A 15490-nucleotide genomic window follows, 5' to 3' on the forward strand; every position below is an offset into this window, starting at 1 on the left:
AATAGTTTGTGTTAGGACATCCAAAGTATACTTCCTCCAAATGGCGAATTTTCTAAAGCGTTTCATTTGTCAATATATTACAGGAAAAAAAAAAAAACAAGAGGCAAATGCAGGGGAAAGTGCCTAAAATTCTGATATCACATTATAGCCCGACTTCTCAGCTACGAACCTTGTGTGTGGTGCAGTGCTGAGGTGCTTTTAAACGCGTTGGCGACGTCTGTCACGAGTCTTCATTTTCACTGCGGTAGAAACACACAGCACAAAGGTCAGCACTCTGACCATTTCTCGGCCACAGTCACATTCTCGCGCCATCACCACCACACTTTCCAGAACTTCCTCGTCTTCTCAAACCGAGACTCCGCCCCGTGAGACAGGAACTCCCCGCCCTTCCTCCTGAAGCCCCTGCTGCCTTACAACCACCGTTCAGTTTTCTGCCTCTGGGTTTGACCACTCAGCGCACTTCAAATAAATGGAGTCACACAATCTAGCCATCCTGCGTCTGACTTTTCACACTTAGCCTAAGGTCCTTACGGCTCTTCCACGCTACCGTGTCGCAGGACTTCTTTCCTTCTCAAATCGCAAGGTGCGCCAGCGTACCCGCGTAGCAGAGCTTAGCCCGTGGCAGACGTTCGGCTCCTGCCAGCGATGCTGCTGCCAACACGTGTGCAGACGCCGCCGGGTCTCTGCCTCCAGCCCCCGGGGCACCCCCAGAAGCAGAATGGCCGCATCACATGCCAACTCTGGGCTCAGTTTCTGAGCAGCCTCCATGCTGCTCTCCACAGCAGCTACATTAATTTCCATCCCCACCAATTCTCTCCTTTCTTGGCAGTTACTATTTTCTGCTTGTTTGGTAGGAGCCATCTTACCAGAAATCTAGAGATCTCTCACCGTAGCTTTGATCGGGATTTCCCTATGTCAGCTCAAGTCCTTTGCCCATTTTTAAATCAGTTTATTTGCTTTTATCGCTGTTGCTGAGAGATTCTTTACATATTCTGGACACTAACTGCTCATTAGATATATGATTCAGAAACATCTGCCCCTATTGTGAGAATTGGGCTTTTTTATGCTCCATTGATAGTGTTTTGATGCAAAAAAGCTTTCCGTTTTTATGAAGTTTATCTATTTTCTTTTCCTGTCTCTGTTTTTGGTGCCATATCCAAGAAATCATTGCCAAATCCAATGTCATAAAGATTTGTCCTTCTGTTTTTTTTAAGAGTTTTGTAATTTAGGCTGTTACATTAAGGTCTTTGATCCGTCTTGAGTTAATTTTTACATATGGTGTAATGTAAAGGTCTTCCTTCATTTTTTTTGCACAGAAATATCCAATTTTCCTAACATAATCTGTTCAAAAGACTGCCCAGAAGCTCCTCATTTAAAAAAACAGTTATTTCCAAGGGATGCATTACTAATATTTTTCATTTAAACACTAATTTTTATATTAAAACAAAAAGATTTTCATTTTTGGCATACTTTCTCTATGCCTGATAGTAGAATTTTTTGCATTATCTTTAAGGCTCAAAAGAGCCCTGTGAAATTTATCCATTCCAGTTCAGTTCAGTCCCCAGTCATGTCTAACTCTTTGTGACCCCATGGACTGCAGCACACCACGCTTCCCTGTCCATCACCAACTCCTGGAGTTCACTCAAACTCATGTCCATCGCTTCAGTGATGCCATCCAACCATCTCATTGTCTGTCATCCCCTTCTCCCGCCTTCAGTCTTTCTCAGCATCAGGGTCTTTTCCAGTGACTTGGTTCTTCACATCAGGTGGCCAAAGTATTGGAGTTTCAGCTTCAGCATCAGTCCTTCCAATGAACATCCAGGACTGATCTCCTTTAGGATGGACTGGTTGGATCTCCTTGCAGTCCAAGGGGCTCTCAAGACTCTTCTCCAACACAGTTCAAAAGCATCAGTTCTTCAGCGCTCAGCCTTCTTTATGGTCCAACTCTCACATCCATACATGACTACCGTAGCTTTGACTAGATGGACCTTTGCTGACAAAGTAATGTCTCTGCTTTTTAATATGCTGTCTAGGTTTGGTCACAGCTTTTCTTCCAAGGAGCGAGCATCTTTTAATTTCATGGCTGCAGTCACCATCTGCAGTGATTTTGGAGCCCCCCCCACAAAAAAGAGGCTGTCAGTGTTTCCACTGTTTCCCCATCTATTTCCCATGAAGTGATGGGACCGGATGCCATGATCTTCGTTTTCTGAATGTTGAGCTTTAAGCCAAATTTTTCACTCTCCTCTCACTTTCATCAAGAGGCTTTTTAGCTCCTCTTCACTTTCTGCCATGAGGGTGGTGTCATCTGCATATCTGAGGTTATTGATATTTCTCCTGGCAGTCTTGATTCCAGCTTGTGCTTCATCTAGCCCGGCATGTCAAATGATGTACTCTGCATATAAGTTAAATAAGCAGGGTTACAAAATACAGCTTTGATGTACTCCTTTCTCTATTTGGAACCAGTCTGTTGTTCCATGTCCAGTTCTAACTGTTGCTTCCTGACCTGCATACAGATTTCTCAGGAGGAAGGTAATGTGGTCTGGTATTCCCATCTCTTGAAGAATTTTCCACAGTTTGTTGTGATCCACACAGTTGAAGGCTTTGGCATAGTCAATAAAGCAAAACTAGATGTTTTTCTGGAACTCTCTTGCTTTTTTGATGATCCATTGGATGTTGGTAATCTGCTGTCTGGTTTCTCTGCTTTTTCTAAATCCAGCTTGAACATCTGGAAGTTCACGGTTCACATATTGCTGAAGCCTGGCTTGGAGAATTTTGAGCATTACTTTGCTAGTGTGTGAGATGAGTGCAAGTGTGCGGTAGTTTGAGCATTCTTTGGCATTGCCTTTCTTTGGGATTGAAATGAAAACTGACCTTTTCCAGTCCTGTGGCCACTGCTGAGTTTTCCAGATTTGCTGGCATATTGAGTGCAGCACTCTCACAGCATCATCTTTGAGGATCTGAAATAGCTCAGCTGGAGTTCCATCACCTCCACTAGCTTTGTTCGTAGTGATGCTCCCTAAGGCCCACTTGACTTCACATTCCAGGATGTCTGGCTCTGGGTGAGTGATCACACCATCGTGGTCATCTGGGTCGTGAAGCTCTTTTCTGTACAGGTCTTCAGTTTATTCTTCTTTTATAGAAAGGTAGATGGTCTAACTTTCTAAGCACTGGACTTATCAGGGAAAATGGCAAATGAAAATCCTAGTTTCACGAAGATTAATTCTAGCGAAGGAGAAAAATAATAAAGGAAACGTGCAGAATTATAGGTAATAAGTGCGCTGCAAAAAGCAAGTTTAGAAAGAGCACCCTCTTTCTCTAAATACCTTCTTCTGCAGTAATGGAGAGTTGCGCCTTAAAGAACAGGGACCAAGGCTGATGCAGAAGGTGACACCGAGTGAAGAACACAGCTGGTGGGGCGGGGGCCCCTGGACCCCGGAGGGAAGGGCTCCCCTTCTCTGGAGCGATCCTCGCCCCGCGGGCTGGCTGGCGGTCATCGAGGGGCGTCTGAACCACACCACGCCCCGGCAGCCCGTGCTTGCACACCGCAGTCAGCCCCGCCCGTGGGCACACAGAGCGCCTGCAGGCGGCTGACTGTGTGCTCCCGAAGCCGGGACCCCTCCCCGCTCGCTCGCAGCCGCTCCGTGGGACTCGCCCTGACGCTGCGGCTTCCCCAGGAGGACGCCCTCCACCTCCCACTGCCCTGCCCCCGGCCCCCAGTCCTCACCGCGGGAACTCTGCCTGCCGCCGTGTCCGTGCACCGGGGCGTGCCCCTCAGGAGGGACCGTCTGCTCTGCCGGGGAGCAGCCAGGAAGCCCCAGGGTTCAGAGAGCCGCCAGGAAACCCCGCGGGGAAGCGCGTGAGCGCAGCCAGGCCTGCGGAAGGAGCCCCTGGCACTGGGTCACGAGGTCAGGGGTTCCGTCTGGGGCGCTCCTCACACAGCAGACTGGGAGCCCCACCGCCGGGAGCCCCGCACGCGGCGACGGGGACGGCAGCGTCAGGGGTGAGCAAAGGGTGCAAGCGCTCACAGCAGCAGCCGCGTCGCGAGCCGGGTGGAACACGGGGCCCCGTTTTCTCGACAATCAGATCTTTGACGCCTGTTCTTTGCTGTGGGCTTTACTGGTGGGTCAGACGGTAAGGAATGTGCCTGCAATGAGGGAGACCCAGGTTCGATTCCTGGGTGGGGAAGATCCCCGGAGGAGGGCATAGCAACCCACTCCAGCATTCTTGGCTGGAGAGTCCCATGGACAGAGGAGCCTGGTGGGCTACAGTCCATGGGGTCGCAGAGAGCCAGACACGCCTGAAGCGACTTAGCACACAGCTCAGCTAAAAGGTAATGAGGGTTGTTTCTGGAAGAGGTAGGGATGTTCTTACAGCAGGACAAGCGCAGAAGCTCCACGTAGACGCCGGTGGCCGCTGGCCAGCCGGGCCGCCCGCTCCAAGGATGCTCACGGCTCACCTCCTCAGACCCCAGCGTCCCAGCCAAAGCACCTGGAGACAGCCTGGCACCTCTCAACATTCCAGATGATCCCTGAAACTCACTCCAACTCAAAATCTCTATGAATCTAATTATGCTATTCCTTAAAATTCTTGGGGATAGTGTCATTTGAAATATGATATTGGTAATGTCCCAAGCTCACAAATATTCATGAAAGAGCATTCCCCCCCTCCCCTTCCATGTGGACCATATGGATTTCAAGTCTCTTTCAAAGAGATTTGGCTTTTGGAACAAATACAGCGTTATTTTTTGAAGAACAAAAGTGCTTTTATTATATGTACTTTGAGCATTTGTAGACCAAAAAATGTGTGTACTTTAAAAAACTGAAAAGGTCTCCAGGCCTGTTGAAGCTTTGTAGCTACATCAAGGATAAATTCAAAGACATCGGTTGTTCAGGAAAATAATAGACACTCGACTCATGAAAGGCAGAAAGAACCACATCACAGTTTATCAGCATCCATCACAGCATCACATTGTCCGACCTTGCACTGCTGGCTTCGGACTTCGAGTCTTGATCTCGGGGCCACTCTGCGTCCACGCCGGAGCAGCACGCCTGCTCTCTCCCCCTAGGGTGACAGTGTCCTCCACCAGACGTGACAATCAGAATGTCCCCAGTCGGTGCCAAATAGTCCCTGGGAGGGGGGTGTGTGGAGTAACCGCAGGACCCAAAGGACCCGTGGGTTAGCCACAGGGGGAGGGAAAGTGCTTGTGGGCAGAAATCCCCAGCACGCGTGGAAAAGCCGCAGGACCCACGGGGTGGGAAAGAAGCCCCCAGCTCACCCTCACAGACCACAGACGTGAGCACTGTACAGGACCAGCAAGAAGACCGTTCACCCTTGCAGACTGTCAGCTGAAAGGGCTCCAGAACCGATCTCCCAGGGAGATGAACTAAGTCAACTGCACCAGCCTGCATCTGAGATCTAATCAGAGAGGCCAATACATTTACCAAATGTCACACAGCCAGTCAAAATTACCCACATGACCTGGAAATTCACGTGATCTTTCTAGATTGTGTAATAAGCCCCAAATCTTACACTTCTAAATTTTTACTGAAATTTAATGGAAGTCTTTCCTTCATCCTTTAGAAATTAAAAAAGTCACAGTTCCTACATACTAAAATCTCTGTCTACTAACATATCTCAAGGGCTTAAGCTCAATGTCATATGAACTGACATTTGGGAAATAATCACCACCGATGTGTGATCCTAAATGTAAAGAAGAACTTGAAGAATCTAATTTTCCTTTCCTCCCCAAGTTTCCCAGGCAAGTTAGGAAGGCGGTGGACAGATGCGGTGAGGAAAAGCAGGATTGAATTTGAGGGGTGACCTAAATGCAGCCGTGGTCCCTCTCCGCCCACCCCCTGCACCTCCTTCCGCCCACAGAGCCAGAGGTGAAGGGAGAAGACTGCCTGACCACCCCCTCCATGCTGGAGGGCCAGAGTGAAGACCCCAGGCTTGGGGTCACATGACCAAGGGCGCCCTCTCCCAGAGAGAGGAAAGAGACCCAGAGGCTGTCCCGGAATCCCCTGAATTAGCGGTCAGATGAGGCGCCCTCCAGAGAAGTGTCACGCTGCCACGTTTGTGGTGCCGGCTGCTTCCTGCCCTTGGGCTTTGGGACTCTTCAGAAGCACCGCAGGAGGGGAATCAGCTCTGCAGGCTGGGGGGCGAGGGTGATGAGGCGCTGTCGCAGGGAAGCTCCGTAAACAGGCGGAGAAGAGTCCTGGTTGGTGCACACAGGGCCTGCCAGCGGGACTGAACAGTCATCGGAGATGCAGAGGCAAGAAGGGGAAACCGAGGCCACTGCAGGACGCACAGTAACGGGAGAAAGCCGTGAGAATGAAACGGCTGTTTGTGGAGAACAGAAAATGGAGGGTCTTCATAAGGATTGTTAGTGATACAGAGAAAGCTGCCAGAAACATGGAAAAACCTAGGAGAAAACGTGAGACAGTTTTCCTGAGCTGAAAGCTAGGATATGCAGTCATTCGTGCATAAACGAACTGTTTCCTGAATAAACAAACAGTGGCAACAGATACAGTTGTGTGGACAAGAATAAAGAAAAAAACTAAATCCTATTAGCAACAGGGCAAGTGGTAATTCGCATCCTCAGCAACCAAAATATCATTTTCTCTTAAACATGAAATGTCAAAACATAATGGAATAAGGCTCATGATACCTGAGGGAGAACATATTTTTCATGTTTTTTTAATGATCAAGGTGCATTTCATCTAATAAGCAGAACAGCAGAGTTCAGAGCAGTTCCCCTCAAGGACCCCTCCTCAGGGAGGGACTCCAACCAAGTGACGAGCCCAGGAACAGAAAACCGAGATATAAAGAGACTGCCAGTAAGTGCTGAAGCCACCTGAACATAGACCTGCTCACAAAGCAGACTCGGACACAAAAAGACGCTTCAGCCCACAGACCTGGAACGTGGACCACGGTGATTCCTGTTACGGGTGGAACTGTGTCCCCTCCCGTCTCCAGTTCAGGGCTTCCCAGGTGGTGGTAGCAGTAGAGAACCCACCTGCCAATGCAAGAGACACAAGACGTGCAGGTTCCAACCCTCAGTCAGTAAGATCCCCTGATGTATGAAGTGCCAACAACCTCAGATAGGCAGATGACAGCACGCTTATGGCAGAAAGTGCAGAGGAACTGAAGAGTCTCTTGATGAAAGTGAAAGAGGAGAGTGAAAAAGCTGGCTTAAAACTCAGCTTTCAAAAATGAAGATATGGCATCTGGTCCCATCACTTCATGGCAGATAGATGGGGAAACAATGGAAACAGTGGCAGACTTTATTTTCTTGGGCTCCAAAATCACTGCAGGTGGTGACTGCAGCCATGAAATTAAAAGATGCTTGCTCCTTGGAAGGAAAGCTATGACCAACCTAGACAGCATTTTAAAAAGCAGAGACATTACTTTGCCAGCAAAAGTCCGTCTAGTCAAGGCTATGGTTTTTCCAGTAGTTATGTATGGATGTGAGAGTTGGACCATAATGAAAGCTGAGCACCAAATAATTGATGCTTTTGAACTGTGGTGTTGGAGAAGACTCTTGAGAGTCCCTTGGACTGCAAGGAGATCCAACCAGTCCATCCTAAAGGAGATCAGTCCTGAATATTCATTGGAAGGACTGATGCTGAAGCTGAAACTCCAGTACTTTGGCCACCTGGTGCAAAGGACTGACTAATTGGATAAGACCCTGATGCTGGGGAAGGTTGAAGGCAGGTGGAGAAGGGGACGACAGTGGATAAGACAGTTGGATGTCATCACTGACTCAACGGACATGAGTTTGAGTGAGCTCCGGGAGTTGAGGAAGGACAGGGAGGCCTGGTGTGCTGCAGACCGTGTGGTTGCAAAGACCTGGACGTGACTGAGCGACCGAACTGAACTCACCCAAGGGTATGAAATGGCAGTCCACTCCAGCAATATTGTCTGGAAATTCCAGGGGCAGAGGAGCCTGGAGGGCTATAGTCCGTGGGGTTGCAAGACTCAGACACGATTGAGCACACACACACACACACACACAGATCCGTAGACTAGAGTCCCAACGGCCAACACGACCACATCTGGAGACAAGCCTTTCGGGCGTTGCTGTTGTTCAGTCACTAAGTTGTGTCCGACTCTTTGTGACCACATGGACTGCAGTCCCCAGGCGTCCCTGTCCTTCACTATCTCCCGGAGTTTGCTAAAATTCACGCCCACTGTGTTGGTGATGCCATCCAGCCATCTCATCCTCTGTCATCCCCTTCTCCTCCCACCATCAATCTTTCCGAGCAACAGGGTCTTTGCAATGAGTCAGTTCTTCACATCCCGTGGCCAAAGTATTAGAGCTTCAGCTTCAACATCAGTCCTCCCAATGAATATTCAGGGCTGATTTCCTTTAGGATTGACTGGTTTGATCTCCTTGCAGTCCAAGGGACTCTCAAGAATCTTCTCCAACACTACAGTTCCAAAAGCATCAATTCTTCAGTGCTCAGCTTTCTTTATGGTCCAACCCTCACATCCATACATAACTACTGGAAAAACCATAGCCTTGACTAGACGAACCTTTGTTGGCAAAGTAATGCCTCTGCTTTTTAAAATGCTGTCTAGGTTGGTCATAGCTTTCCTTCCAAGGAGCAAGCATCTTTTAATTTCATGGCTACAGTCACCATCTGCCGTGATTTTGGAGCCCAAGAAAATAAAGTCTCTCACTGTTTCCATTGTTTCCCCATCTATTTGCCATGAAATGATGGAACTGGATGCCGTGATCTTCTTCTTTTGAATGTTAATTTTTAAGCCAACTTTTTCACTCTTCTCTTTCACTTTCATAAAGAGGCATTTTAGTTTTTCTTCATTTTCTGCCATAAGGGTGGTGTCATCTGCATATCTGAGGCTATTGATATTTCTCCCAGCAATCTTGATTCCAGGTTATGCTTCATCCAGCCCAGCGTTTCTCATGATGTACTCTGCAGAGAAGTTAAATAAGCAGGGTGACAATATACAGCCTTGACGGACTCTTTTCCCAATTTGGAACCAGCTGTTGTTCCATGCCCGGTTCTAACTGTTGCTTCTTGACCTGCATACAGATTTCTGAGGGTAATTAGGTTGAATAGTGCCATAGAGTGTGGCCTTAATCCCATAGGCCTGAAAGAGTAAGAAGCACCCGGATGCCCACGGAGGGAAGCCAGTGCGGACACAGTGGTAGCCATGGAAAAGCCAGGGAGGGTGGTCCTGTCAGACCCGCCTGCTGGCCCTGAGATCTGGGACTTTTGCCCCAGAACCGGGAGGAAGCGTTTCTGCCGTGTAAGCACCGAGTCTGTGGTATTTTGCTATGGGGCTGGAGAAGGCTGACAGAATGCACCACAGAATGACTCCTGTTTAGAGTGATGGGAACCAGCAAATCTAATCTGACAGTTTGAGGAACATAAGCTAAAGTAATTTTAATGGAAATAATCAGTTAATAAACTATACAGTCAATAAATAGTGCCCAAAACACTGGCCAATAATGTTTTGTTGTTAATTTTAAAAAATAGAAATAAAGCATGCAATTAATAAAAATAAAGACAATGGTTAAAAAATGCTAAAAACAAAAAATAAAGAATTAGAATACAAAAAATAATATAAATAATACAATTTAAATGTTAATCCTTTAAAAATAAGCAATGAAATAATTATTTTATGAGTATCAAGACAATAATATATAAAATCACAACATTAAAAATATAGTTACGGAAAAGGATATTTCCTATTTTAGAGACATACATATAATGTATTTAACAACTTAATAACAAGCACTTCAACATACTTATACATTTTGACCTTTAGCATTTATATCAAACTTCAAGGATGGTTTACTATTTGTGTGTGTGTGTGTGTGTGTGTGTGTTACTCAGGGATGTCCCATTCAACGTGACTCCATGGACTGTAGCCCGTCAGGCTCCTCTGCCCATGGGATTTTCTAGGCAAAAATACTGGAATGGGTTGCCATTCCCTTCTCCGGGGGATCTTCTCGACCCAGCGGTCGCACCTGGGTCTCCCGCATCGCAGGCGGACTCATTACTGTCCGAGCCATCAGGTATTCATCACACCCTTTGGTAAAAAAAAAGAAAGAAAAAAAAAACTATTGTTTTTTATATCATAAAAATATCTTGTAAAAAATCCAATATCTATTTATGGAAAAAATCTATTTATACTAAATTGGATTTAAAACAAATCAATTAAAGACATTATGAAAACTTTTAACATCAGACTCATGTTAGAAATTCATGTTTAAAAAAGAATAACCAAAATGATTATTCTTATAATCAAAAACAAGCAAGAATGCCCGATAGCATCAGAAAATTTTAACATAAAAGTAAGTATAATACAGTGTATATGTACAACATTTGGCATATTAGCCAAGAAAATGACAAATTATCTCTAATCTTTACATCAACCCAGGAGGCAAGATTATTTCCCAGTTTAATGAAGACACAGTGGACACTCTGGGGAGAACCCCCTGCAGGGCTGGACACTCTGGGGAGAACCCCCTGCAGGGCTGGACACTCTGGGGAGAGCCCCCTGCAGGGCTGGACACTCTGGGGAGAGCCCCCTGCAGGGCTGGACACTCTGGGGAGAGCCCCCTGCAGGGCTGGACACCGTGGGGAGAGCCTCCTGCAGGGCTGAACACCCTGGGGAGAGCCTCCTGCAGGGCTGGACACTCTGGGGAGAACCTCCTGCAGGGCTGGACACTCTGGGGAGAGCCCCCTGCAGGGCTGGACACTCTGGGGAGAGCCCCCTGCAGGGCTGGACACTCTGGGGAGAGCCCCCTGCAGGGCTGGACACTCTGGGGAGAGCCCCCTGCAGGGCTGGACACTCTGGGGAGAGCCCCCTGCAGGGCTGGACACTCTGGGGAGAGCCCCCTGCAGGGCTGGACACTCTGGGGAGAACCTCCTGCAGGGCTGGACACTCTGGGGAGAACCTCCTGCAGGGCTGCACACTCTGGGGAGAGCCCCCTGCAGGGCTGGACACTCTGGGGAGAGCCCCCTGCAGGGCTGGACACTCTGGGGCAGGGCTGAACACTCTGGGGAGAGCCCCCTGCAGGGCTGCACACTCTGGGGAGAGCCCCCTGCAGGGCTGGACACTCTGGGGCAGGGCTGGACACTCTGGGGAGAGCCCCCTGCAGGGCTGCACACTCTGGGGAGAGCCCCCTGCAGGGCTGCACACTCTGGGGAGAGCCCCCTGCAGGGCTGAGGCAGAACCGAGTCTTTCTGAGCCCAGCACATCCCTGCTGATCACTCGCCACTGACGTCCTTGTTCTGGGCATTCTACATAGTGAAACCAGACAAAAAGAAGGGAGACAAGACAGAGCTGGGGAAGCAGGGCCAAGTCAGTGCTGTGTGTAGGTCGTATGACTGCCTGCATGCGAGTCAAAAGTGTCTATTGAAAATCAGTAATTCAATACGGTGCTCAGACACAAATAATGTGAAAAATCACTTTGCTAAGATTATAAAATACAATGAAAAGGATGTACTTGTAATAGCAACAAGCAATATAAAATACCTAGGAATGCACACCGACAAATTTGGAGGACTTGTATCACCAAAATCTGTCATCTGCTAAAGAGAAAAACTCTGGAAACAAAACATTATAGATATTATTTCCCCCCGTGTAATCTAATTGGACAAATCTAAATTTCCTTACAGAAACAAATAAACAAAAATCTAATTTTAAAACTTTATTTGAAGTACAATCAGGTGATACTTTGCCGATAAAGGCCCATAGAGTCAAACCGATGGTTTTTCCAGTAGTCATGTATGGATGTGAGAGTTGGACCATAAAGAAAGCTGAGCATTGAAGAACTGAGGCTTTTGAGCTGTGGTGCTGGAGAAGACTCTTGAGAATCCCTTGGACTGCAAGGAGATCAACCAGTCAATCCTAAAGGAAATCAGTCCTGAATATTTATTGGAAAGACTGATGCTAAAGCTGAAGCTCCAATACTTTGGCCACGTACTGTGAAGAACTGACTCATTGGAAAAGACCCTGATGCTGGGAAGGACTGCAGGCAGGAGGAGAAGGGGACGACAGAGGATGAGATGGTTGGATGGCATCACCGACTCGACGGACGTGAGTTTGAACACGCTCCGGGAGTTGGTGATGGACAGGGAAGCCTGGCGTGCTGCAGTCCATGGGGTCGCAAAGAGACAGATTCGACTGAGTGACTGAACTAAACTGAAGATGATACTTGTGCAAGTGACATTAAAGTGTAGTTTAAAGATTTAATAACTGTAAAAGTATTAACTAACATACAAAAATTACACACTGAAAATAGATCTGAAAACACGTAAGCACTCTTACATGGTGAATGTCGTTTTTTCCGATAAGTAACATGAACTAAGCATAACAGACAAAGGATTTACTAAAATTGTTTAATTTGTTTTCTAAATTGAGGTGGGATTGACATATATCACTATTTTAGCTTCAAGTGTATGACATAATAATTTGACATTTGTATACACTGCAGGATGGCCACCACAAGCTGTCCGGTTAACTTCCATCACCTCACATAGTTACAGGGATTTTCCTGTGATGAGAGCTTCTCGGGTCTACGCTCGTGGCAGCTTTCAAACCTGAAGCACAGTTTTGCTAACTATAGTCCCCATCACGTGCTCAGGACTTACTTTGCAACTGGAAGTCGGTACCTTTGGCCACTGAAGGGTTAACTTCTAAGTAAAGAAGCCTGTGTTAGGGCTTTACATATAGCTGTGTCTTCTGGGCTCTACTATTCACTCAGTGCTGATAAACCAGATTCCTCCCGAGGGTAAGATGAGGCAATGTCATCTGATATTCGTAATGCTAACCCTGAAGCAAGAATCTGAATTGTTTCTGAGTCACCAAATAAGATTAAACTGTGTGCACTATAATTTGTGTTCTCTGCATCTTAATACATTTGGGTTCTGTAGAAACTGCCCAGTGAGGAGGGCTAGCCGGTGGCTTCAGCCTCTGGCCTCCCATCCATGCTTCTTCCTGGCTCCAACCTCCACTCTCCTGTCAGAATTCAAATAAAATTATATCCCTATTTTTTAAGTATTGTATTCTTGATTAAGCAGATAATTTCTCTCCCTCAACCAGGCTTAGATAAAGAGCCTTTCCTGCTTAGATATGAAAGACAGACTCTGGACTCTTCTTTCCAAAAATACAGGTCCCGTTTTGCAGAGTGTATTTTCGTGAAGGAGTTCAAGCCTGTTTCAAAAGGCACGTGGGTGGTGTGGGTTTTTTCACAGGGTTGGAACAGCACCTGACAAAATAATGGGGTGTGAAGCCTGCATCCTTAGAGGAAGCAAGCAGAACCGAGGCAGGAGCAGGATGGTCTAATAGCTGTCACCTCTAACCTTCAGGCTGACCCCAGCCCTGATGGCTGCTCTCGCTCCTGCTGGTGACCCCCTTGTTTTGAGAAGGGTGGCCCTGGGTTCTCCCAGACTCTGAGGAGCTCCTGAAGACAGTCTCAGGGGCCAGAAGAACCAACCTCCCTAAGACACTGTTGCTGGGGTGGACTCATGCCTGGGAAAGCTCCGGCCGCCTTGGAGGTGGAGCAGAGAGAGCCTGCTCCCTCCCGACATCCCTCGCGCTTTCCCGACTTTACACCAGGCCAAGGTCCTCAGGGCCCGAACAAGTAAGCTGCACCTTGAGAACGGCACAATGAGCAGTGAAAGCAGCTGTCAACCTGCTGGAGATAAACCAGGACCACCAAAGGACACTTATGATATTCCCAATTGTTCTATTTCCCTCTGTGCAAAATACCTTAGGAAGAGTATACAGAGACTGCAAAGAAGGAAGCATTTCATGCAGGGTTGGAAATGCCTGCAGGGTTCTGCTTCCAAGTCCCAGGTGGATACAGCAGGCTAACCCTGTCATGCTCGAAGGCAGATTCGACTTTAGGTAACCAAGATCAAGGAGATTTAAAGTCACTACTGAAGGCTACTAAGATCATGACATCCGGTCCAATCACTTCATGGCAAATAGATGGGGAAACAGTGGAAACAGTGGCTGACCTTAATTTGGAGGGCTCCAAAATCACTGCGGATGGTGACTGCAGCCATGAATTTAAAAGACACTTACTTCTTGCAAGGAAAGTTATGACCAACCTAGACAGCATATTAAAAAGCAGAGACATTACTTTGTCAACAAAGGTCCATCTGGTCAAGGCTATAGTTTTTCCACTAGTCATGTATAGATGTGAGAGTTGGACTATAAAGAAAGCTGAGCACCAAAGCATTGATGCTTTTGAATTGTGGTGTTGGAGAAGACTCTTGAGAGTCCCTTGGACTACAAGGAGATCCAACCAGTCCATCCTAAAGGAAATCAGTCCTGAATATTCACTGGGAGGACTGATGCTGAAGCTGAAACTCCAATACTTTGGCCACCTGATGGAAAGAACTGACTCATTTGAAAAGACCCTGATGCTGGGAAAGATTGCGGGCAGGAGGAGAAGGGGTTGAGAGAGGAAGAGATGATTGGATGGCATCAGCAACTCCATGGACATGACTTTGAGTGAACTCCGGGAGTTGGTGATGGACAGGAAGGCCTGGCGTGCTGTAGTCCATGGGGTCGCAAAGAGTCGGACAGGACTGAGCAACTGAATTGAACTGAACTGAACTGAAAGGTTACAAGACTTTTCATTCAATAAACATGGAAGCAAGGAAGAGAGATGGGGAAAGAACAGAAGTGAAGAAACAAGGAGCAAGAAAAGAAAGAGCGTGAGGAGGAAGGGAAGCACCGACAGAAACCCCGGCTCCCGAGCAGCTGAGGCAGCAGGTGAGTGAGGCTTGGCCCTGAGTCAGTGGCGCTCACACCAGGAGGAGTGACGAAGCGATCGTGAAGAATAGGGTGAATGAAAACAGATTTTACATACAGACATTTAATGTCGATTTAAATTAGGGTAATGGCAAAATTTGTATACTATGACAAATTAAACTATAATTATCTCAAATGAAAGGAAATTTTAAACTGTCTTGAATTTTCTTTTCTTTTTGGAAAAGACAACTTTCTAAAATGTAATATAAGAAGTTTATCCTCTAATATCTTCAAAAGCATGAGGAGAGAAGAGAGATGAATTTAAGAAACTGAATATAAATTCATACACATGTATCACAATTATTTAAAGAGCCTCCTGTGAAGACATAACTAAAGGATAATATAATTTTTTATTAAGAACTCTATATACTGCTAACAAAGGAGATCATTACGCTTGTAATCCAAATGAAAAACAGAAGCTAACACCATAAGGAAAATCGGCTCAACAGCTGGAGGCAACACCACCGAAAAAGCAAGTCAGTGATGCACGCCAGAAAGAGAGAGAGTAATGCTTAGGGGATATTCAACTAGAGGGAAAGATTTCATGCTAAATTTGATTGCAAGTCACTATTAGTAAAAAGAGAAAAACTGACCCTGAGCTTGTATTAAATCAGGTTTCATGTGTTCACATGTTCTGTGTTTGAGGCTAGAGAGCAATGGCAAACTAATTATTTTTAACCCTATGGCT

The sequence above is a fragment of the Capra hircus genome, chromosome 8, assembly GCF_001704415.2.
Source record: "Capra hircus breed San Clemente chromosome 8, ASM170441v1, whole genome shotgun sequence".
Classification (NCBI taxonomy): Eukaryota; Metazoa; Chordata; class Mammalia; order Artiodactyla; family Bovidae; genus Capra; species Capra hircus.